At 42.7% G+C, this 23624-nt stretch overlaps 1 long non-coding RNA gene across 2 annotated transcripts in view; it reads right to left on the bottom strand.

Annotated features, from left to right (window-relative positions):
* LOC122216305 overlaps window positions 1-23624 on the bottom strand; it is a 56608-nt gene that overhangs the window by 24455 nt on the left and 8529 nt on the right. Inside the window, exons 2-5 of one of the 2 annotated variants that reach the window (XR_006200821.1) lie at window positions 18967-19034; window positions 13076-13216; window positions 11447-11698; window positions 6038-6974 (exon numbers count right to left, since the gene is read on the bottom strand). This is a non-coding gene — a long non-coding RNA (uncharacterized LOC122216305). Of the gene's footprint in view, window positions 1-6037; window positions 6975-11446; window positions 11699-13075; window positions 13217-18966; window positions 19035-23624 lie in introns of those variants that run through there. The other variant, XR_006200822.1, reaches the window with a different exon arrangement.

Below are 23624 nucleotides of genomic sequence, written 5' to 3'. Positions count from 1 at the left end.
TCTGCCTATATTCTCTTCCATAGTCTTTGTTATTTTATATTTTTATGAGAAGTATCTTAATATCAGGTATACATCCAAACCACCACAAGAAGTCCTTTACTATTGATTATTGAGCAGCTGTATTATTTGTGAGACATAAGAAGTTAGAGGAGGATGAAAAAGGGGCCGGGCATGGTTTTAGATGGCAGCTGGGGAGATGCCACAGAGAGGCACATATTTTAGGGATCCAGTTTGGAAATTCCAATATCCCTACTTCTCTTCCTGTGTTCGTTCCTGCATAGAGTTGAAACTGCCTAGATTATATTTGATGGCACATAAACACGTGCTGAAAGTAGTACTTTGAGAAGATCTCTGCATTGGTGTCATTCGCATGAAATACGAGCGATCCCAGGCTGCAGAAATAACGCCAGGGAAAGAACAAAGTTGAGACAGGTAAGGGAAGCATTGCCAATCTGACTGTTGCCCTATTCCACATGACATTTTGTCTGTGTCTCCTTTTCCATCACTGCAAGTTGTCAAGGTATTTGTGGATAAACAGAGCCCCTCTCTCAGTGATCTGTCTTCTTGCACCACTCAGTTTGTGCACGGATCACTGCCCATCGTTGGTCAAACGGTCTAGAAACCTCAACACGTATTAAAACAATGACAACAAAAATCAAATGCAAATCTAATTGCTACACGATGCAAGATATTGTGTCTGTGTCTCTGCATGGTTCCCTGTGGGCCCTGCATGAGCTGAGGTCAACCTGAAAGATCCTGGCTTCTTATGAATTTTAAACTTCTGACATCTAAGGCCCTTCTTGGTTGAGCCCCAATCCAACCTTTGCAACCTCATCTGCCACTTCCATCCGCCCCCACAAAAATCCCCGTCAGAAATGCCCATTCTTCCTTTGGTGGCCGCCCAGCTCCTATGCCACCTTCCTCAGAAGCCTCTTCTGGTTTCCCCAGATTTTTGCTGCATGGTCTGCTCATGTGCCTGACTCCTGTGCTGAAGAGTCTGAGACTATAGTAGAGATTTCCTGGTATGGGAGATGCCAAATGATTTTTTTTTTTTTTTTTTGCTGCTAGAATATTAAATAAACACTTACTGAATTTATTTACATACATGTGTATTAGCACAAGGAAAAACATTTCTTTTAATCTTTAGTGCTCTGCATTCGGTGGTACTCTCTCCTCATACCTGTTACTCCTTCTCAGCACCGGATCTGGCAGGTGGGATTTCTCACCCATCCCAGCACCCAGGGAACCAATACTTTTTTTTCCTTTATGGGCCCAGGTTATAATTTCTTCTCCTCATTTGACATCTGGCTTCCAAAGTTGGTTTGTTGTGATGTCATGGGCCCAGAAGGCGGCTGAAAATCAATTGACCAAGTGACAAATCTGCATAATCAACTCTAGCTTTATAGTGAGTCTGAGAGGCAGAATTGTAGAAAAGGACTTGCTTGGGCTGGTCCCGAAAAATGGGCAAGAGCCATGATAGGGGAGAGGTGAGAAGGAACACTCCAGAGTGTGGTTTTTCTCTAACACCACCACCACCACCACCAACAACAACAATCATGACGACAACAACAACAGAAAGTTTCAAAATAGATGACTGGCAAATGCAGGACACTTTTCCACGATATATATGCTCTTATTGTTGCAATTAAATAAGTCACCAAAACCTTTCGTCTTCATTAAACTCAGATTTCATTTGAGTAGCTGCTTTCTTCTCTTTCATTTCTTGGTAACACAGGTTCTACTAAAGGATGGAGATCTAGCCCTGAAGAAGAAATTTCCCTCCCTAAAGGACTCAACTTATGTCACTGGAAATTGGCTTGACTTAAATGGTAATCGGCTCATGCTGTCTCTCAGCTGGGAATGGGAAGGCAAACCCCAAAATATTTGTTTACTACTTTTGATAACCTAAAAAAAAAAAAAAAAAGAAAAGAAAAGAAAAAGAAAAACAGATGATGGTACATCCAGTGGACCTGGCTGCTTTGCACACAGTATTCCTCCAGCTGTGATCTGAGAACTTCCTGCGCTGGCGGTGTTACCATGGTGATGGCAGAGCGGGGCGGTTTGTGTCCTACGGTACAAGCTCCAGGACCAGACCCAGACCCAGATCACACTCTTTGGGAGTGGGACCCAGGAACCTAAATTTAAAAACCTGATGATTTTTGTATTGGTTTACATTTAAGCACAAATGCAAGTGAATAAATCCATCAAGAATTAAATGTAGCTCTTGAAAACATTTTATTTTTTTTATAGCACATAAGGTCAGTGCTTCTGCTCAATCTGTGTATACTGGTATTCCTTCTTTCAAGCAAAAGAGCTACTTTATTTATTTATTTATTAATGTTTATTTATTTTTGAGAGAGACAGAGACAGACAGAGTGCAAGTGGGGGAGGAGCAGAGTGAGAGGGAGACACAGAATCGTAAGCAGGCTCCAGGCTCTAAGCTGTCAGCACAGAGCCCGATGCGAGGCTCGGACTCAAGAACCATGAGATCACGACCTGAGCTGAAGTCCGATGCTTAGGTGACTGAGCCACCCAGGCGCCCTGCAAAAGAGCTACTTTAAATGTCTGACATGTAAATACAAGAAAACCCCCTAAACATCACAATTAAAAGCCAGAAACTATCAGATTGAATAAAAAGCAACTAGATGTTGCCTATAAGAAACACATTTTATTTTTTTTATTTTTTTTTATTTTTTTAATTTTTTTCAACGTTTTTTATTTATTTTTGGGACAGAGAGAGACAGAGCATGAACGGGGGAGGGGCAGAGAGAGAGGGAGACACAGAATCGGAAGCAGGCTCCAGGCTCCGAGCCATCAGCCCGGAGCCTGACGCGGGCTCGAACTCACAGACCGTGAGATCGTGACCTGGCTGAAGTCGGACGCTTAACCGACTGCGCCACCCAGGCGCCCAAGAAACACATTTTAAATATAAATATACAATAAAATAAAAGTATGGAAAAACATATACCATGCTAACACTAAAAAAGAAAAAGTTGGTATGGTTGTATTAGCATCAGACAATGAAGATTTCAGAATCCAGGGAAGAGACTCATTTTATAATGATGAAATGGTCAATTCATCAAGAAGGCAGGACAATCCTAAATGTTTACGCATCGAATATCAGAGGATATTCAAAACAAAAACAAAAACCAAGAGAACTATAAGGAGAAATAGATGAATCTACAGCTGAAGTTGGAGATTTCAATGTGCCTCTATCAATATTTTAGAACAAGTAGAGTGAAAAATCAGTAAGAAGACTTGGTCAATGATCCATCGCTTGACTGAATTGGCATTTTAGAACTCTCTATCCATCAATGGCAAAATATACATTCTTTTCAAATTCAAGTGTTCGTGGAACATTTACCATGGTGGACTACGTTCTGGGCCATAAACAAGTTTCAGTAAATTTAAAAGGATTAAAATCATAAAAAGCATGTTCTCTGACCACAATAGAATTAAATTAGAAATAAAATCAAGTATCTCTGGAAAGTCTCCAAGTATTTGAAAACTAAGTAACATACTTTTAAATAACCCAAAAAGAAATAAAAAGGGAAATTAAAAAGGATCTTATAACTGAATGAAAATGGAAAGGTAACATCAAAATGTGTGTAATGCAGATAAAGTTTAGAGAGAAATTTGTAACATTAAATAATTCTAGTAGAGGGGCGCATGGGTGGCTCAGTTGGTTAAGGATCTGACGTCAGCTCAGGCTATAATATCATGGTTTGTGGGTTCGAGTCCTGCATCAGGCTCTGTACCCTAAGCTCAGAGCTTGGGAGATTCTGTGTCTTCAGATTCCGTGTCTCCCTCTCTCTCTCTGCCCCTCCCCTGCTCAAGCTCTGTCTCTCTCTCAAAAATAAACATTTAAAAATTTTTTAAAAATAATTCTATTAGAAATGGAGGCAGGTCTCAAAAAAAATAACAGAATAAAGACTATACTTTCAGGGATCATGTCTATAGTTTGTTACTAAAAAAGAGGATACCCAGCTGAATTTGAATTTCAGATAAAGAATGAAATGTTATTTACTATAGACATGTCCCACAAAATATTTGAGATATGCTTACACTAAAAATTTATTTGACATTAAAATTTAATTGAGCATCCCGTATTCCATCAAATAACCTGTCTGAGTCAATTATCTCAGCTTATATTGAAGAAACTAGAAGATGGTGAAAAACAAGAAATCAGTAAGTGTTTAAAACAGTAAAGGGCACCCGGGTGGCTCAGTCAGTTGAGGATTTGACTCTTGATTTCTGTTCAGGTCATGATCCCACGGTTCATGGGATGGAGCCCCACATTGGGCTCTGTGTTGAGTACAGAGCCTGTTTGGGACTCTCTCTCTTTCTGTCTCCCTCCCTCCCTCCCCTGCTCCTGGTCTCTCTGCCTCTTTCAACTGTAAGTAAATAAACACACAAACAAAAAAAAACAGCAACAGTCGAAGTAGATGCTGGAAAAGAGAGGACTGAACAAACATCAGGTGTGAGACATAGAGAAGAGAGGTATAGACTCGAGAATTTGTGGTGACAGTGGATGGGAGACTCTGGACAAACCTGAGTAGAAAAGCCCAGTGAATGGCCCACCGTGTACTGAGTGGAACACGTTGCCGTTCCATTGGGCTGACAATGGAAAGAACATGGAACCAATCGTGGCCTACCCAGTAACGAGCTTCGTGACAGGCATGTGAAGCCATACGAGCCCCAGATGTCACATCTGTCACAAGGGTTTGGGACACTGGATCTCAAGTCTCTTCTTCCTCTAACGATCTGTTGGCTACATAATTTATACCTTAAAATGAGTCCTACTGGAGGATATGCCTACAAAGTCTTTACAGTTTATGAAGTGCTTCCAGCACTGACCTCATTCACCCCTCGAGGGCCATGAGAAGTGTGTGTTATTTCCCTTTTCCCTTTTACACCCAATGAAACTGCCCTCAGAGATGTTAAACAGTCTTGTTCTTGTTTAAAGTCACACCAAGTTCAATGCCATTTCAGCCACCTCGCAGCAAGAGGCAGAGAAGCCATGACCCCTTGCGGAGAAGGCTTTGGGCCCAGGGATAGACACAAAAGCTCTCTCGAGGAGTGAGCTGCGGTGAGGGGCACACTCTGGGTGTGCGAATGGCTCTTCATCTGCATCTCAGCAAGGACTTCCAGCTCCCACGTTTGGAAACACTTGTGAAAGTGGGTATGGTAGGCTGGAGAATGCCTTTTCAAGATGCCTGGTGTTCTAATCCCTGGGATTTGGGACTATGCTACTTTATATGGCAAAAGGGGCTTTGCGAGTGTGATTAAATTAAGGATCTCGTGATGGGAGATTATCCTGGATTATCGGGGCGGGTGCAATGGAATCACAAAGGTGCTTTTAAGAGGGAGGCTGGAGTGTCACAGTCAGAAAAAGCAGCGAGGACAGAAGCAGAGGTCGGAGTGACGTGGTTTGAACACAGAGGGAAGGGACTACGAGCCTAGGAAAGCAGGTGACCGCTAGAAGCTGGGGAAGGCAAGGAAACAGATCCTCCTCTGAAAACTTCAGATTTCTGATCCCTGCCACTATACATTTATATTACTTTAAGTCACTAGGTTTGTAGTAACTTACTACAGCAGCAATAGGAAAATCATACAGTAGGGAAAGAGAACATTGATATATTCACAACATTTAAGGTTTTTAACTTTTATTTGTTTTAGAGAGAGAGCATGCAAGCACGGGAGAGGGGCAGAAGGGGAGGGGGAGAGAGAATCTCCAGCAGTCTCCAACCTCGGTGTGGAACCCAATGCAGGGCTTGATCCTACATCCCTGGGATCATGACCTGAGCCAAAATTGAGTGAGACGCTGAACCAGTGAGCCACCCAGGCATCCGACATATTCATAAAATTTACTTTTTTTTTTTTTAAGTTTATTTATTTGAGGCGGAACAAGCGGGGAAGGGGCAGAGAGGGAGGAAGAGAGAGAGAGGATCCCAAGCAGACTCTGCACTGTCAGCACAGAGCCCGATGTGGTGTTCGAACTCACAAACCATGAGATCATGACCGGAGCCAAAATCGAGTCAGATGCTTAGCCGATTGAGCCACCCGAGCACCCCTGGGAACTGGGATTTTAGAAGAATGGATCTGAGTTCAATTGGAGGTTGGTAAGAAGAGGTACAGTAAGTCAGTAAAATATAGCTGATGCTTATACAAAAATTTTGTGTAAAATGGAGTCTAGTAAACCGTCACGTGGAGCCCAACTCAGGGCTTGAACTCACAAACGAGGAGGTCATCGCCTGAGCCAAGGGAGTTGGATACTTAACCAACTGAGTCACCCAGACACCCCTATTCATAAAATTTAAAGCCAAAGACGCTTTATTTTAATCATTTGCATACATTTAAAACAAAGCACAATGTGAAGACACACAAACACAGCTCTCTGTCCACCGCTTAATCCACAGAGTCCATCTGTCCCGTAACAAAACGGTCCTAATTTTGCTGTGGTTCGCAGATGCTGGTTAACGCAAAGACACTGTTACCTTGTTCACTCCGTGACCCCAAGGGAGTCGGGAACAAAGAAACTTAAGACCCCTTTGTACCCAGAACTGTGCTCAAGCAAACAAATGCTGGGGCTAACTTTTATTGATGCAAACTCATTTCAGGGTTCAAACGGAGCAAAATCCATGGTTTAAAATTCATCTGGAGGTTTTGATCCTTACGTCTATGCTCTTCTGCTCCAGTCTCAGATTTGCCACCTTTTTCCCCGTAAACACACGTCAACTTCTCAGGTGCAGATTTTTGATTCAGAAAAACCATTCTTGGCTCTCTGCAAATAAGGACTGTGGTATCAGAGGAGTTTACAAAAAGGCCTATGGGAATAAAGCTTCTTTTTCTATTTTGAAAACTTGTTGAACATTTGTTTTAGCCCAGCTCTGGCTTCGAGAGTAATCTGTCCCGTTGCCCTGAGCATGAGTATGGTGATCATTCCAGTAGGTGTTAACAGACGGTGACATCATCTGGAAGCAAGAAATGGCTCTCAGGTTACCATATAAATTGACTTAAGCTTTGGGAAGGATTACAGGGCAGACCTCAGCTAAGTGTGGAGATGCCATTACGGCTAAATCAAAGGTAACTGTGAGGTCTGGCAGGCACCTGTCAACAGGTAAGGGAAGGAGGAGCCCACGAAGGAGACTTGAGTCAGGATTACATTCTCCAAGCTTTATTTTTATTTCAGGTTAAAGGGTCAGACAGAAAAGCCATTCGCAGTGATCTTTATTTATGGTTCTCAGAGGCCTGGTTGGTGAAGTGTCCTGAAGAAGAAGGATGGCTCAGGTGGGACCCCAGTTTCCCAGCCTGGCTGATGACAGACTGAGGGCCTCATGCTTTGTGAAAGCCCAGTTTTTTATGAATGTGCGTTAATGTTTGCAGGCACGACATGGGAACCCATCCTATCTGTTACCTCCTGTGCAGAGAGAGGTGGGTGTCCCCCCGCCCCCCTGCCCTCTCCTCGGCCACCTGAACAGACCAGTTTCCACCACCTGTCGTTGGCCTTTGAAGGACGGGTAAGGAGATACAAGCATTCTTGGCCGGCAAGCTTGGGCAGGGGAGATTCCCACACACTTCTCTGATGTTCAAAACTCAGTCCAGTGTTTTGCTCAAGCTTTCTCTTGGGGCAAGAATAAGACTCCATTCTTTGGAGACGTGCAGTGTTTAAGGAAAATGACCAGAGAACAGCAGAGAAGCAAGAGGAACCCTGCTTATGACCCCATCCTGTTCCACTGGGCCACGCCTACTTCCCTCTTGTTTTTTAACATTCAACTTGGCTCTCTCTCCCTCCCCAATCTGACTTCATGGTCCTCTGCTGTTTCACTTCCAGCTGACACGGGGGTGGTGGAGAGAGAATGGCTAGCGTGGAAGGGGAGAAAGAGAAGGTGAATGTCTATTTTGCCAGCTGAAGGCTGCAGGACCCGAGATGAGCTCCTCATCTTCTGGGGGCGGGACTCCTCCCTTGTGAGGCTGGACTGATAATGCCTGCCTCCAGTGCGGCGTGGTGGAAAATACTTGTTCTCCAGCTCATAGCCTGGCTGTCTCGTGCTCATCCTTGAGAGAGGTCTGCCCTTGCTCGTTCTATCCAAAGTAGCCCTCACTTCACCTCCCTCCTCCCCCAGCCGGAGTGAAGGGACCTTGTCAGTCTTATTCCATAGAAGCAGCTTGATGGATATTTTTTGACTGATGCAGACTTAGCCAGCCTACAGGGATGGGTCACCCCAGACAGTCGGAGGGGCACAGCGTCACAGCCAGGTAATCCTTCCATGCCACATATTTTACTATGAAACAAGAAGCTGACTTAATTTTCAAATAATGACACCAAAGGGGTAGAGGTGAGGAAGGGCGATCTATTCTTACAGGAATAGGCCAAGTTTGGCAAAAATATGAGGAACAAAAATACCAGGAACTATGTCTCAAGCATCCCCATACTTTGCTCAAGAGATCAAGAGCTCCCGGGAGCAGGCGATAGCTTATTCTAGTCTCTCTATTCCTGCATCTGGCACAGTACCTGCATCCAGGAGGTGGCAAGCAGAATGATGGGTAGATATATGAATCAAATGATTCTTTAAATGTCTTTGCAGGTGCAGATAAATAAAAGAAATATTCTCCTCTTTGTTGTCTCCACTGCAGGAAGAGCTGAGTGCTTTCCCCATCACCTCATGTCTCAGCCACCTGAGAAGACTCGTTCCCACCACTCATCATTGGTCTTTGAAGGACAGGTGGGTAGGTACAAGCATCCCTGACTGGCAAGCTTGGGTCTGAGAGAGTCTCACATGCCCCCAGGCGGCTAAACTCTAGCAAAGGATTAACTAACCGATGTGTTAGTTAATAATAAAGCGTACCCATTCTAAAGGACATTTCCTTTTAGTCTGATGGTTCTTGAAGAGACGTTAGCATGCAAAGCCACCAAGTTATAATGGTCAAATGAGTATATCAAATGAGTATGATGATAAAACCATCAAATTGGAACAGTGATTAGCCCTGAGAATCCAGTGGAAAGCATTTTCGTTGCCCCCAAAGAAATTCTATATCCATTAGCAGTCACTCCCCAGTCCCCCCGTATAAATGGAGTCCTACAACATGTAGTCTCTGAGCATCATGCCTGCAACGTCATCCATGTTGTAGCAAGTAACAGTATTTCATTCCTTTTTACTGGCAGACAAGGTCCCTTGCATTGCTATACCACTTCTATTTATCCATTCATCAGCTAATGGGTTCTTGTGTTGTTTCTCCTTTTTTTGTTACCCCTTTGAATTTTTTTTTTCAAAAACATGGCTCTTTTATGTGTTTACTTACTCATTTATTTTTGCTTCTGCTAAATTATTCTCTAGGAACATAAGTGGGATTCCAGGACGAGAGCTATGAAGATATTGCTAGGTATAGTCATAACATTTTCCAGTAGAAATGTGCCAATTTATTTTTTTCCTTTTTTAGTTTAAATTTTGGTTCACACACAGTGCAATATTGGTTTCAGGAGCAGGATTCAGTGATTCATCACTTACATACAACCCCCAGTGCTCATCACAAGTGCCCTCCTCAGTATCCATCACCCATCTAGCCCATCTCCCACCCACCTCCCTCCGTCAACCCTCAGTTTGTTCTCTATGGTTAAGAGTCTCTTGTGGCTTGCTTCCCTCTCTTCTCTCCCCTGTCCCCCCAACTGCCCATATGTTCATCTGTTTTGTTTCTTCAATTCTGCATATGAGTGAAATCATATGGTATTTGTCTCTCTCTAATTGACTTATTTCTCTCAGCATAATACATTCTCGCTCCATCCACATCATATCCCTCTGAATTTTGAAGACACTTCCGTGTATCTTCCCCTATTGACCAGTTATTACTGCAGTCTTATGGAATCCTGTGTGTGTGACTTCTAACTTTTACTCTATCATCTTTCAGAATATTCTCTCCATTCCTAACGCTAAAATTCTGTGATAGTGTGCCCTGGCGGGTCATTTATTGTTATATATATATTTTTTATTATTTTATATATATATATATATATATATATATATATATATATATATATATAACATATATTATTATATGTTATATATATATATATATATATATATATATATATATATGGCACATCTTCTTTAGTCATTCATCTGTTGATGGACATTTGGGCTCTTTCCATACTTCAGCTATTGTCGATAGTGCTGCTATGAACATCAGGGTGCATGTGCCCCTTCGAATCAGCACTCCTGTATCCCTTGGATAAATACCTAGTAGTGCAATTGCTGGGTCATAGGGTAGTTCTATTTTTAACTTTTTGAGGAACCTCCATACTGTTCTCCAGAGTGGCTGTACCAGTTTGCATTCCCATCCATGAGTAACTTTGGACTCCCCCAAAGCTTAATAACTAATAGCCTATTGTGAAGTACTAATAGCCTACTGTTAACCATTACCAATAACACGAACAGTCAATTAACACATATTTTGTATGCTATCTGTATTATATGCTCTATTCTTATAATAAAGTAAGCTACAGAGAAGAAAATGTTATTAAGGAAATCATAAGAAAGAGAAAATACATTTTACAGCACTGTACTGTATTTACTGGGAAAAATCCGCATATAAGTGGATGTGTGTAGTTCAAACCCATGTGGTTCAAGGGGCAGCTGTACTCTTAATATATCTGCTTGGTAAGAGAGAACGGCTGGATAGAATGTTATTTATTTTTCCAGCAATGACATTTTCTCTTTCCAAGTAGTTATTTTTCCAACTCAATTAATAATTAGATTTGAATCCTGTAACCCTACTGCAACCCGTTGCTAGAATCTTGGGGCTCGAAACACAAACCGTGGCAAAGTCCTGCATTATTAACACTTCAGTTGTTTCTTCCTAAGCATTTTAGGACTTACTGTCTAGGATTAATCTTATTTATGCACTGGAATATAATACAAGGAGTGACTTAACTGAGTAGAGCTTTTATATTTATTGAAAGTATGTATTTAGAAATCTGTTTTAAAATGCCAACCGAGAGGGGCGTCTGGCTGGCTCAGTCAGAAGAGCATGTGACTCTTGATTTTGGTGTCATAAGTTCAAGCCCCACGTTGGGAGTAAAGATTACTAAAAGATAATAATAAAAAAATAAACAGATAAATAAAATGCAAACCTGGACTGATATGAACAGAAAAATAGTTTCGATACTCCCCATTTTATATAAAATCTTTATGGCAAAGAGACGCTGGATTTATAGATGCAAGAGTGTAGGAATGGTCGAGAATATGCAATTTTCCCGCACCATCTGAACACGCCCATTTCCTACAGAAAGCCCACAACCCGCCACAGAAGAGGCCATCATCAGATCAGCCATCCTGCGTATTTCGTAGGTGGAAACAGCAGAACAAAAGCAAGTTACAGCCTTCAGTGCCATCATCAGTTACAGACTCCTTCAGGGGTAAGCTTGAGATTCGAAATAAACACAGCTTACCTTTCACAGCAGCAGATTTTTAAGAAGCTAAATGAACACACTTGCGGAGGTACGGCGTCGTCAGACCCTCTCACCGATTAATAACAAGACGCACCAGCAAGCATTTAGTCAGCAAGCGGTCAGTGTGTTAGACTCCACGTTGGAGCAGGGGACACAGCAGCCACAGCCCTTGCCCTCCGTGAACATGCTGATCACGGAGAGAAGGGGTCCCCGCAGGTGATCACCGGTGCCACACGGGCTGGGACTCCAGAGCTGGACGAGGAGCATTAAACAATTTTTAATTGTTTTTTTGCACACTGTGGACAGAGTGCAGCTGACCAGTCTGGTGTCCTGCTTGATTTACTTCTCTCGGAAGCGGACTGATTCTAATCCTTTACATGCTACTCACAGAACCAGTTTTGTTTCTGAGAAGTTTAAAAAAACCTTTTCGGGCAGCTTTAAATCTCTGAGCAGCGATGTTGGCAGCTATTATTTCTTAGGGCTTACAGACAAGTCAGCTGTACAGGAGATTTATTTGAGTACCTAGCCCACCAAACCCAAATTGAGAGGGGAAAATTCCCTAAATTTAAAAATTTAGGGGCGCCTGGGTGGCTCAGTCGGTTAAGCATCCGACTTCGGCTCAGGTCACGATCTCATGCATGGTTCGTGAGTTCAAGCCCTGCATCAGGCTGTCTGCTGTCAGCACAGAGCCCACTTTGGATTCTCTGTCCCCCACTCTCTGCCCCTCCCCCACTTGTTCTCCCTCTCCCTCTCTCTCTCAGGATAAACATATAAACTTTAAAAGTATATATTAAAAATAAAAGAAAATAATACATTTAAAATGATGCTTGTGTAGGAGCACCCAGCTGGCTCAGTCAGTGGAACATGCAACTCTTGGTCTGGGGGTCGTGGGTTCGAGCCCCACAGTGGGTGTAGAGATTACTTAAAATTAAAATCTTTAAAAAAAAAAAAGAATCTTGTGCAATATGGTAATTTCTATTCTGGCTCTCAGGACTTCTGAGGGAGTAAGTTGACCAATAAAGTGGGGCCAGGTGCAGTTCGAGAAGCCACCTTCTGTTCTCTGTATTTCTATCGGGCCTTTCTCTGAGGGCTCAAAGGTGCTGATGAATAATCAACCATACCAACACCAGAGGTGTCCTAACCTCCCAAAAGCCTGCGGCGGCGCACATTTGCATGAGAGGCTAAGAGCCAGGCACAGATCATTTTGAAAATCCAACTCTCTCCCTTACTTGCAACCTCAGTGGTTGGGATGGAGGGCGGCAAAGCTAGCCGGTTCGCCTAAATAAAGGAGGTCGCACCCCACTTGAAGCTGTGAGCGGTGGGGCTCCTTCTAGTCCTAAGATTCAAGAAGCGGGGCTTTGGAGGCTGGAGGAAGAGCAGTGGTGAAGGGAAGGGAGGGGCGGGAGGTGGCTTGGAGAAAGCAGAAGTCAGCTGTTTTCAAGTGCGGATTACACACACACCCCAGGTGTTTGGAAACAAGCTCCCCAAAGCACTCAGCAGTCTGCATTCCTTCCCACAGCTCTCTAAGAAAAGTGTCTCTTCTGGCTTAGGAAGAGTCAGAAAAAAATTGCCACTCCAACCCCCTCATCTTAATCCCTCGCCATTTGAGGAACAATAGAGAAAGCGCACCTGACAAAGGCCTTGGGCTCAGGCCAGGTTCCTCTGCGCAGTGTGAAGAGCATAGCGTCAGCTCCTGTTCCTTCAAGTCTGGAGGCGCGATCCAGCCAAGCCTCTGATCTGAGTTTCTTCTGGAAATGCGGAACGCTGCCACTGGAAAGACGGCTTTGGTGTGTAAATAAACCATCTGAGGCCGGTGCTTCTAGCCGTCGTCCTTCTGCTTTGCCCCACCACTTTCTCTAAACTTGGAATTACTTCTCTTTTTCAGATCTACCTCTCTTGCCACACAAGACTAGAAAACACAGTGACACCAAGACGCGTTTTCACAGGCTCGGAAGCGGGCACACTGCCTATTTTCAAGCAGCTGCAATTCGAATGCTCTGTCAGACGCGACTCAACGGAGAGAACAAAAGCGTCATCAGATGCATCAGGCTGAGGTTACCAGCCTTATTTTCAAATGGTGTTCCTCCAAGGACTCTCCGGAAATAATGTCAACAGTAAAAATGGACTGATTATCCAGGCAGTAAAATCTAGCACAGGTGTTCATGAGGGAAAGTTAGAATCACATTTTACTCTTGTAATAATTTTTGCAAGAGCCAACGGTGCCTGGATTACGCGATGGAACGGACTGAGGGTTGGAGGAGCTCCTGACCCACCCGCTCTGGCTCTTCTGTTCTTTCACCTCCCTGAAGCTGAAATCATCGGACGGGAGAAAACCTAAGCAGCAAGAAGGAAAATGGTCTATTGTGGAGTGCTTTCCTATTCCGAATGGAACAAATGCAAAGATTCTTCACTGGTCAAGAATAGGTAGATACAGGGGAGCCTGGGTGGCTCAGTCGGTTGAGCGACCGACTTCGGCTCAGGTCATGATCTCACAGCTCGTGAGTTCGAGCCCCGCGTCGGGCTCTGTGCTGACAGCTCGGAGCCTGGAGCCTGCTTCAGATTCTGTGTCTCCCTCTCTCTCTGCACCTAACCCACTCGCATTCTGTCTCTGTCTCTCTCAAAAATAAATAAACATTAAAAAAAATTAAAAAAGAAAAAAAAAAAACAATAGGTACATACAGTCCCAGAGGTGAAGACGCTGGGTGGCATTTTCACCAGCAGTTACTATGGCTACTCACCCTCCTGGGTGATAATGACAGATGACAGTAAGACCACGAAAGAGAAGCCCAAGAGACTCCCAGAGTACAACCCCAGGCCCTTTGATTCTCCCTGAATCTTTTCCAACATTGTATCTTTCTTGGCAGCTGTCATTTCCATGTGCACTGGGACATGAAATCAAATGAGGAATTTAAAAACGAAAAGTTGATGGGGCAGCTGGGTGGCTCAGTCAGCTAAGCGTCTGACTTCAGCTCAGGTCATGAACTCACAGTTCATGAGTTCAAGCCCCGCATCCGGCTCTGGGCTGACAACTCAGAGCCTGGAGCCTGCTTTGGATTCTGTGTCTCCCTCTCTCTCCTCCCTTCCTCTACTCGCATGCTCTCTCTCTCTCAAAAATAAACATTAAAAATTTAAAGAAAAGAAAGAAAAGTTGACCCAAGGTACATTTCTGCAACCGCCCTGAGGTTCCATCCTATAAGTGACTTCATGTCAACTGCCTTTTCTGTATGCTTTCCAAAGTGTTTTGTTTCTCTTATCTTTGCTTCTAGTGGACTTACCATTCCCACAAAAGAGGCAGAAACTTTGAGGAACCGAGGTTACAAAAAAAGAGAGATAGGTAGATGAATGCAATATAGATGATGTAGCCCATGCCTGCCCAAAAGGAAACAGTATCTCTGCGGTTTAATTTGATGGTCAATACGCTATCTACCTGATTGATTAGGACACGGTCAAACGTCAATAGTAATGTCCAAAAGTGCACCAACGATAGGAGAGGATGAAATCCTAACTACTTTGGTTTCACCACCACTCCTGACACAGATTTGCCTTAAATGTCAATGTCACTTGTAGACTGAAACGCAAGTTGTCCAAATAAGTGTCTGGCAGAGGATTTAGCTTCGTTCCAGAAAAATGAATGAAGTTCTGGAGCAAGTAATTTTATTTCTCAGAAGAGGCAGGAAAATCCCAACACATAACATTTCATCAATTCACCAGTTAGTAGGTGTGGGTGCCTCTTCTAAATAAAGGATCAGAGGCCTCAATGGTGGCACCAGAGTTGAGCAGGCATTTCCCACCCGTACCCCTCTGCCCTGCAAGGGCTTTCCCCTTGTCAGCCCTGCCGATAGACAGCTTCTGGACCTGGGTCCATCAGGCCTGTCAGGTGCTGCCCGCCCCTTCCCCGGGTTCAGCCCCTCCCCTCTGACCGGCCACCCAGGAGGTGCTAAGGTATCAGCTGCTATTGTCTCAGCCTCCTTCCTTTCTTTCAGAGCTCAGCTGCCTGACTCTCAACACCCATTCATTCGTCCGGCAAACATTTATTGAACACCTACTCTGTGCCCAGTGCTAGGCTCTGTCCCTGGAGGTGAGCCCCCGCCCCCTGGAAATCCACAGTCCAGTGCCACCAGCGTGATGTCAGGCAAACAGTCACGCTAACACACCCCAGTTACCAGCTGCAAAAGCGCTATGAACGAAAAATACTAGGAGATGATTATGAAGAAGCCCTTGTCTGTTTGGTGAGGGAAGGAGCTAGGGCCCTTTCTCTGAGGATGAAGCTGGCATCTGAAGAACAGGTAGCAATTAACTGGCTGAAAGACTGGAAAGTGGTCCAGACCCAGGAAGGAGAATCTGCCAAGACCCTCAGGAGGCAAGGAGTATTATTTCTTCTCTTAACTCTGAGTTACTTCTTGTAATTATCCCCAACAAAAAGAGCTTGGAGGTGGGGGGGGGGGGAGGGGAGAAAAGAAAAGAACTGCATCTACAAGACCTGAAGTTCTTTGCTGAGCAAAAGTTACACAGAAGTCAGTTCAGGAAGGGAGGACTTTCACATATGAGGCCACAGGGTTTGGGGAGGGGTGCTCCTCATACCCTGGTACGCTCTCCTCTCTTTTAGTACACAAGCTCTGCCCCTGCCCACCATACCCCTTGTTTCCGCAGGGCACAGCCCCCCCAGCTCGAGACTACATTTTCCAGCTTTTTTCGAAGTCAAGTGCGTCCACCTGATTAAGTTCCAATGGGATTCACATGGAAATGAATGTCCCTTCCTTTAAGGGAAATTGCTTGTTTTCCAGTTCCTCTCCCCCTCTCTTCCCATGTTCTGTTCCAACAGAGAAAAAGCAGCCGGGTCCCCGGGAGGCCTGTGCTGCAAAGGGCACATCCCACATCAAGGCTGTTCCGTGGCCGAGCAGGCAAATGTGGTCTTCAATTTAGGGCTCTCTTTAAGTTAGCCCGTCCCCTCATGAACATGGGAGTGGTTATCTTACGCAATTATTTTGTCTTTATAATGCCAACCAAAACAGAAGTCATGACCACAGTCACAATCGAAAAGATAAATCTGATTATAGAAAAATTTTGTTGGGTAGCAAACACAAGCCAAACTAAACGCCAAATGACAAAATTGGAAAGCAATATTTGCAACACATGACAGACCAGAGGCTAATACTACATATATTTTAGTAACTATTTACCACTTGTGTTGAGTACTTTATGAGACTGTCTTGAGTAATACTGACTGTAACCATGTGAAGCAGGCACTATACAGCACAATGACCAATCATGCGCTCCAAATTCACCGCTGATTCGCCGAGCGGCTTGGGGGAAATGACCTAAAATAAGGATAATAATACCTTCTTCGTAGGATTATTTATGAAAATTAGATGAGACAGCATTGCTCTGAACAGTCGGGCAGGCTATGCCCGCACAAAGGTAGGGATGCCTTTGTCTAATTGGTGCAAAGGTGACTTATGGACGAGGGGCTCTCAAATGAGTTAATGCTGAGCGAAGTACCCGAAGCAGGTCCTCAGTAGAAGTTGACAGTTATCCTTTTTTAAAATTTTTTTTATTATTTTTTTTAATGTTTATTTATTTTTGACAGAGAGAGACAGAGCACGAACGGGGTAGGGGCAGAGAGAGAGGGAGACACAGAATCCAAAGCAGGCTCCGGGCTCTGAGCTGTCAGCACAGAGCCCGACATGGGCTTGAACTCACAGACCGCGATATCATGACCTGAGCCAAAGTTGGACACTCAACCGACTGGGCCACTCAGGCGTCCCGACGGTTATCCTTAACATTAACATTACTGCTTTCAATCTCCTGGCCAGAAAACAGGCTTGGAGAGGCTGTGATTTCTCCCTGACAGGGTTAATGCAAAGATTCTATTAGATGGATAACAAAAAGTCAAACAATCCAACAAAATTTGCCAAGAACATTGTTCACAGAAGAAGAATGCACATACGAAAAGATGGCCAAAATCACTCATAATTAAAGAAGTGAATGTGGAAACGAGAAAGGAGATACTTTTTGTCTATGAGATTAGTAAACTTTGGTTATACTGAATCTTGAATAAGGATGTGAGGAAATAGTCTCTCATGCTGCTGATGGGCTTGTTAATTAGCATGAGGCTTCTTCTGACCGAGTTTCAGACCTAATCATTGAATTCCAAATAAAACAATGCTTTACATTCTCAGGGTTTCTGATCTAGGATAAATGCAGGGGTGCGAATAACTAGCCAGCTGATCCTGGACGTGCTCAAGATTTGACCAGCCACTGACCTGTCACTACAAACAGGCTTTCTCTGACATTTTAATATTTATTTTAGTTTTAGTTACCAAGAAATCTATCTTGGCTAGGGGGAGATAAGATGCAAACTTTTGAAATTATGGCCTTTAAGCAACAAAACAAAAAGTGTTAACACGAGTGCTTAAAATTATTCCATATGAATCATTCACTCCCCTTGCCTCTTAGACACTATACAACATGATTTAATCTTTTGTTGATGACTCAGGGTCAATATTAATGAATACCAAGGACCCTTTCATCTCAGAACTCAACATCAAATTGGTTTATATTATCTACAAAACCAATACATTAAGGGGACTATTCAATAAATGATGTTGGGACCCCAGGTGGCCTTCTAGAAAAAAGAAAGTTGAATCCTCATCTCTCATCCAAATAAATTACAGCGGATTTTTGAATATAAAAAGCTTTGAGTGGGGTGCCTGGGTGGCTCAGTTGGTTAAGAGCCTGACTTTGGCTCAGGTCATGATCTAACCGTTCATGAGTTCGAGACCCGCTTTGGGCTCTGCGCTGGCAGCCTGCTTCAGATCCTCTGCCTCCCTTTCTCTCTGCCTCTCCCACTCTCTCTCTCTCCCTCAAAAATAAATAACATTTTTTAAAAAGTTAAAAGTTTTGAATATAAAAAAACAGAATTGTAAATGAAGAAAACATGCGAGAATTATTTTATAACCTCAGAATGAGGAAGGCCTGGCAGCTTTGACACAAAAATCTAGAAGCTCTTAAGGAAGATACTAACATTTGATGATATAAAAACGATACCCATGAGATAAAAAACAAAACACTGAAACAAAGACAAAAGGGCATATCAGGATAAAATACTGTAACTCCTATTAGAGACAAAGGGCTCAATCTCCCCAAAATAGATGCAGCTCTTAGCAATGGATAAGAAAATTACTAATATCTTAAAGGACACTATTATCACAAATCCCACAGAAGCTACTTGAAGCCTAGTTACTTCCCTTTTTGGTTTTTCCTTAGCTGGGGTATCTTGAGGGCAGAAACTCTCTCTTTTCTCCTTTTCTCTTGTGCCTGGTCCAGCGCCTGGCATGTCATTGGCATTTCATGAATTTTTCACCAAATTAAGAAGCTTCATATGTTATATATTGAAATGTCTAGTGTTTCATTTGCCAAATGCTTTCTCACCTAAGAAGATCGGTCCAAACAATGCTCTCAGGCAAATCATGTATTTTATTTTATTTTTTCTAAGCAGGAAAGTGTCCATTAATCTTTACCTTGTGTTCTCATCTTGACACTTGACTCATCCATGATCAAAGGCAGTCTACTCCATTCCCAGGTTTATCTGTTCAGAAAATAAAAAATAGGCATTCAGAAAATAAACACTATTATTTACTGAATGCTTAGTGTTTTACACACGTTATCACATGTAACCCTTCAAACAATTTAGGTTATAGCCATCTAGACCTCACACATGAGAAAATCAAGTAGATTCAAGTGGCTTTTAGCTGGTGGTACTATTCCCTGAGTTAAATATGCACCAAAGCTGAGTCCGGAGCCCAGGTCTCTCTGTCTTCAGAAACCAGAGAACTGGAACATTCTGCTTGATTGCCAGAAATACTTCTGAGACCTTCCATCACAGGTTCCTAGGAGGCTCTGCTTCTAAAGGACCAATCTAACTAGTGCCCCACAATGACATGCGCTCCCTCAATTCAAGTTCACTCCATTTTCACCTCCCAAATCTCCATCTAAGATTTCCTTTCCCCCCAAACCATCTTCCCCCCCCCCAAATACATATTAATACATTCATATGAAGTGCTCCTTGACTTTCCCACCACTTGTATACTCTTTGCTCCTTAGCATGGCTCTCAACCGTCTCCCACTGCCTCTCTGCTTCTGACGGACGCTACAGGCACATCCATGGTAGCCATGGCTTCTCCATGTCACCTCCAAATGAGACAAGAGCAGGAGTCCTACTATTTGAGGAAGACTTTGGTTGATTCGGATACCGCTCACTGATCTCTCCAACTTGGGAATCACTTCTTTATCACTTATGTGTATCTACAAAGCAGCACTTTTCCTCATTTTTAAAGTTTTGAATAGGTAATTATGCTCCCAAACTCAAATGTCAGGATCATTGTGGGGGTGAGGGGGAGATTAAAAAGTATACAGCCTGCAGGCATCCCACTCTAAGGGTTCAGACTCCATGTGGGCAGAGTCAAGGCATGTGCATTTTAACAAGCTCTCTGGGTGACTCTGACACAGGACTCAGAAGCACTGGTTGGAAAATTAGGTCAGTCCAGCTTCTCCAATCTCAGCCTTGACTGGGTGGGGTCAACTCAAGAAGATCTAGACTAAGGGAGCAGCCATAGGTTCAAGGTTCAAGCCATAGGTGGTTCTTCTCCTTCTCCTTCTTCATCATCATCGCCATCAAAAAACCATCTATAGAGAGCCTATTATTTGAAAGTAACTGCTATTCTCAAAAGGTAGAGACAAAGCAAAGGTCCTAGGATAGAAAATCTGGGAACTGTTTATTTGTTTTTGAGAGAGAGAGCACAAGCAGGGCAGGGGCAGAGAGAGAGGGAGATGCAGAATCCCAAGCAGATTCTGCACTGTAAGCACAGAGCCCGATGTGGGGCTTGAACTCACAAACCATGAGGTCATGACCTGAGCCAAAATCAAAATTCGGATTCTTAACTGACTGAGTCACCCAGGTGCCCCTGGGAACTGGGATTTTAGAGGAATGAATCTTAGTTCAATTGGAGGTTGGTAAGAAGAGGTACAGTGAGGTAGTAAAATATATGATGCTTATACAAAAATTTTATGTAAAATGGAGTCTAGCAAAATGATAAAGCCACTAATACTATAAAATCCACTAATCTTTCTCTGTTTACCAGACACAGGTTGACTTAAGATCCTGGTTACATCTTGACCTGTCAATTCATACAACTAAAGAAGAGAACTGGTTTTTAAACTTCTTGATTCATTCATGGCAAACCATGACAGGTTTAGGACCAATGCATTGGGCAAACCATGGAGGGTGCTAGGGCCATGCTGTTTCAGTAGGAGAATGGACTCCTTTCATTCAGGCTGGATGGCCAAGACTATCCATTGTTCTGTCAGTGGAGAAGTCTAGGTCACAGAAGATAGACAGGAAGACAGGAATATAGACAGAAGATAAGAAGATAGCAGTTAAATTTATTAATTACATTAAACATAGGTCACAGAATTCTTAACCATTTTAACTTTGGAAAGTGTTGGGTAATGACCACTGCTTCATACTGAAGCTCCACACCTGTCTTTTCAAGATAGCAGAAGAATTGAGTTCTCCTAGGAGGAAACTTCTATCTTCATAGACATCATATGCACGGTTGGGTGAGGGTTTATAAATTAGCATATCTTATAGATAAGTTTTGCTCATCTGAAAGCCTAATTTATCCTTAAAAGACATGCTTATTTCAGTATTCCCAGGCAAGATAAAGTGACCTTGGGGATTGTAAACCTGTAGCCTGAGTCTCCTGGGTCCCTTGGTCCTCTGGGTCATAGAGAGTCAGAACTTTCTCCTGTCTGAAAGCTATGTGAATGCAGAGATTCATGGCTTATCATGTCTGCCTGGAGCCAGGGCCAGGATCTGTCATGCTCAATATATATTTCTGGAGTTCATAAATGATCCTTCTTGAATTTATAAATGAACCTAATTTTAAACTCAACCTGAAATACTTGCTGAAAATGTTCTGCAGGGGATGGAAAACACTTGGACAAGGCTGATAAAAATATTTCATAAACATTGTCCAGTGGCAGCTGTCAGGGCACAAGAAATCCTCTCTCTGTTCCTTTTTGGATATCATCATGGATTATGTCTTCACAAATTTACAATAGATCCCAAGGAGTACCTCAGATGGTTTCCTGAATCAAACATTTAAAAAAAAAAATTTTTTTTAACGTTTATTTATTTTTGAGACAGAGAGAGACAGAGCATGAACAGGGGAGGGGCAGAGAGAGAGGGAGACACAGAATCTGAAACAGGCTCCAGGCTCTGAGCTGTCAGCACAGAGCCTGATGCGGGGCTCAAACTCACGGACCATGAGATCATGACCTGAGCCGACGTCGGACGCTTAACCGACCAAGCCACCCAGGCGCCCCATGAATCCAACATTTTAAAATAAAAGTTAGCCAAACCTATCAAATGGGGCAAATTAATATCCTTTTCCATTCCCATGTAAACACATGTAAGCTGCAATTCTTTAATTTTTTTTTTTTAATTTTTAAAAAATGTTTATTTATTTTTGAGAGACAGAGTGCAAGCAGGGGAGGGGCAGAGAGAAGGAGACACAGAATCCAAAGCAGGCTCCAGGCTCCAAGCTGTCAGTATGGAGCCCGATGTGGGGCTCGAATCACAAACCACGAGATCATGACCTGAGCTGAAGTTGGACACTTAACCGACTGAGCCACCCAGGTGCCCCTGTAAACTGCAAGTCTTTATGTTGGTTAAAAAAGGTTCAAAAAACAAAAATTTTTTTTTACTACTAATGTGGAAGTTTGTCTTAACCTTAATTTTAAAATAAGTACCATTGGGGCACCTGGTGGCTTAATAGGTTAAGATTCTGACTTTAGCTCAGGTCATGATCTCACGGATCGTTGGTCTGAGCCCCACATCATGTTCTGCACTGACAACTCAGAGGCTGGAGCCTGCTTGGGATTCTCTGCCTCCCTCTCTCTCTCTGCCCCTCACCCACTTACATGTTCTCTCTCTCTAAATTAAATAAACATTTAAAAATAAAATAAGCATTATTAAACTGAACATCCCTTTGTTACTAAACATTATAAGCAGTGCTGTTCTTATTGAGGAATTTATTTTCAGATTTGGGTCTTTGTTAATAAAATTAAGTTTACCCTTACTTGTATTACATTATATATATATATATATATATATATATATATATATATATACACACATACATATATATGTATATATATATATGCATGTGTATATATTATGTATATATATGTATATATATTTTATATATATATATATATATATATGTATGTGTGTATATATATATATATATGTATATATATATATATTTTTTAATTTGCTTTTTAGTAATCTTTACACCAAACATGAGACTCAAACTCACAACCTCAAGATCGAGTTGCGTATTCTTCCTACTGAGGCAGCCAGGTGCCCCTACATTATTTACGTTTTTATTTTAAAACTTTCTTGAAATTTATCAACATTTTTTAAGGAACCAGTTTTATCAGCAATATCAATGATCCATTTAAACCATTTACCTTCTACATATGGCAGAGATTCTATCCGTGTGTGTATAATATTAAATTTACAGTATAATATTTACAGTAGTGCCATATGGTTGCCTTTCCAAATAATGGAATTTAATTACTTTATTTATTTACTTATTTTTATTTTAACTCCAGCACAGTTAACATCCAGTGTTGTTAGTTTCAGGTGGGCAATATAGTGATTCCACACTTCCATACATGACCCAGTGCTCTTCACGACAAGTGCGCTCCTTAGTCCCCATTGCCTATTTTACCCATCTCCCCACCTACCTCCCCTGATGGAATTTAATTTTAAAAACTGCATCAATTTAAGAGAAAAATGTTAAGGAAGAAAGCATATATGATACAGAGAATCACGAAGAGGATACCAGAATGACTGGATTTGGGGAAACACTGAGCTTTAGAAGAGAGATCAGAGCGAGCATGGAGGGGAGACAAGGGAGACAGACTGGCTAACGACATGAGCTCCTTCTCCTGGGATCACGTATGCCACGCTATGGAGTTTGGACTTTATCCTAAGAGCAGCAGGAGCCACTAAAGACTTGAGAGCAGGGGAGTGTCGTGATCGGATTTGCCATTTAAAAAAAATCATTAAGAAGGTGGTGTGGAGGGAGGATTGGGAGGTGACAAGAGG

This window comes from Panthera leo, chromosome A3 (genome assembly GCF_018350215.1).
Source record: "Panthera leo isolate Ple1 chromosome A3, P.leo_Ple1_pat1.1, whole genome shotgun sequence".
NCBI classification, from domain to species: Eukaryota; Metazoa; Chordata; class Mammalia; order Carnivora; family Felidae; genus Panthera; species Panthera leo.
Note: the sequence above shows the minus strand (reverse complement) of the source record. Positions and strands in the feature narration are given on the sequence as shown.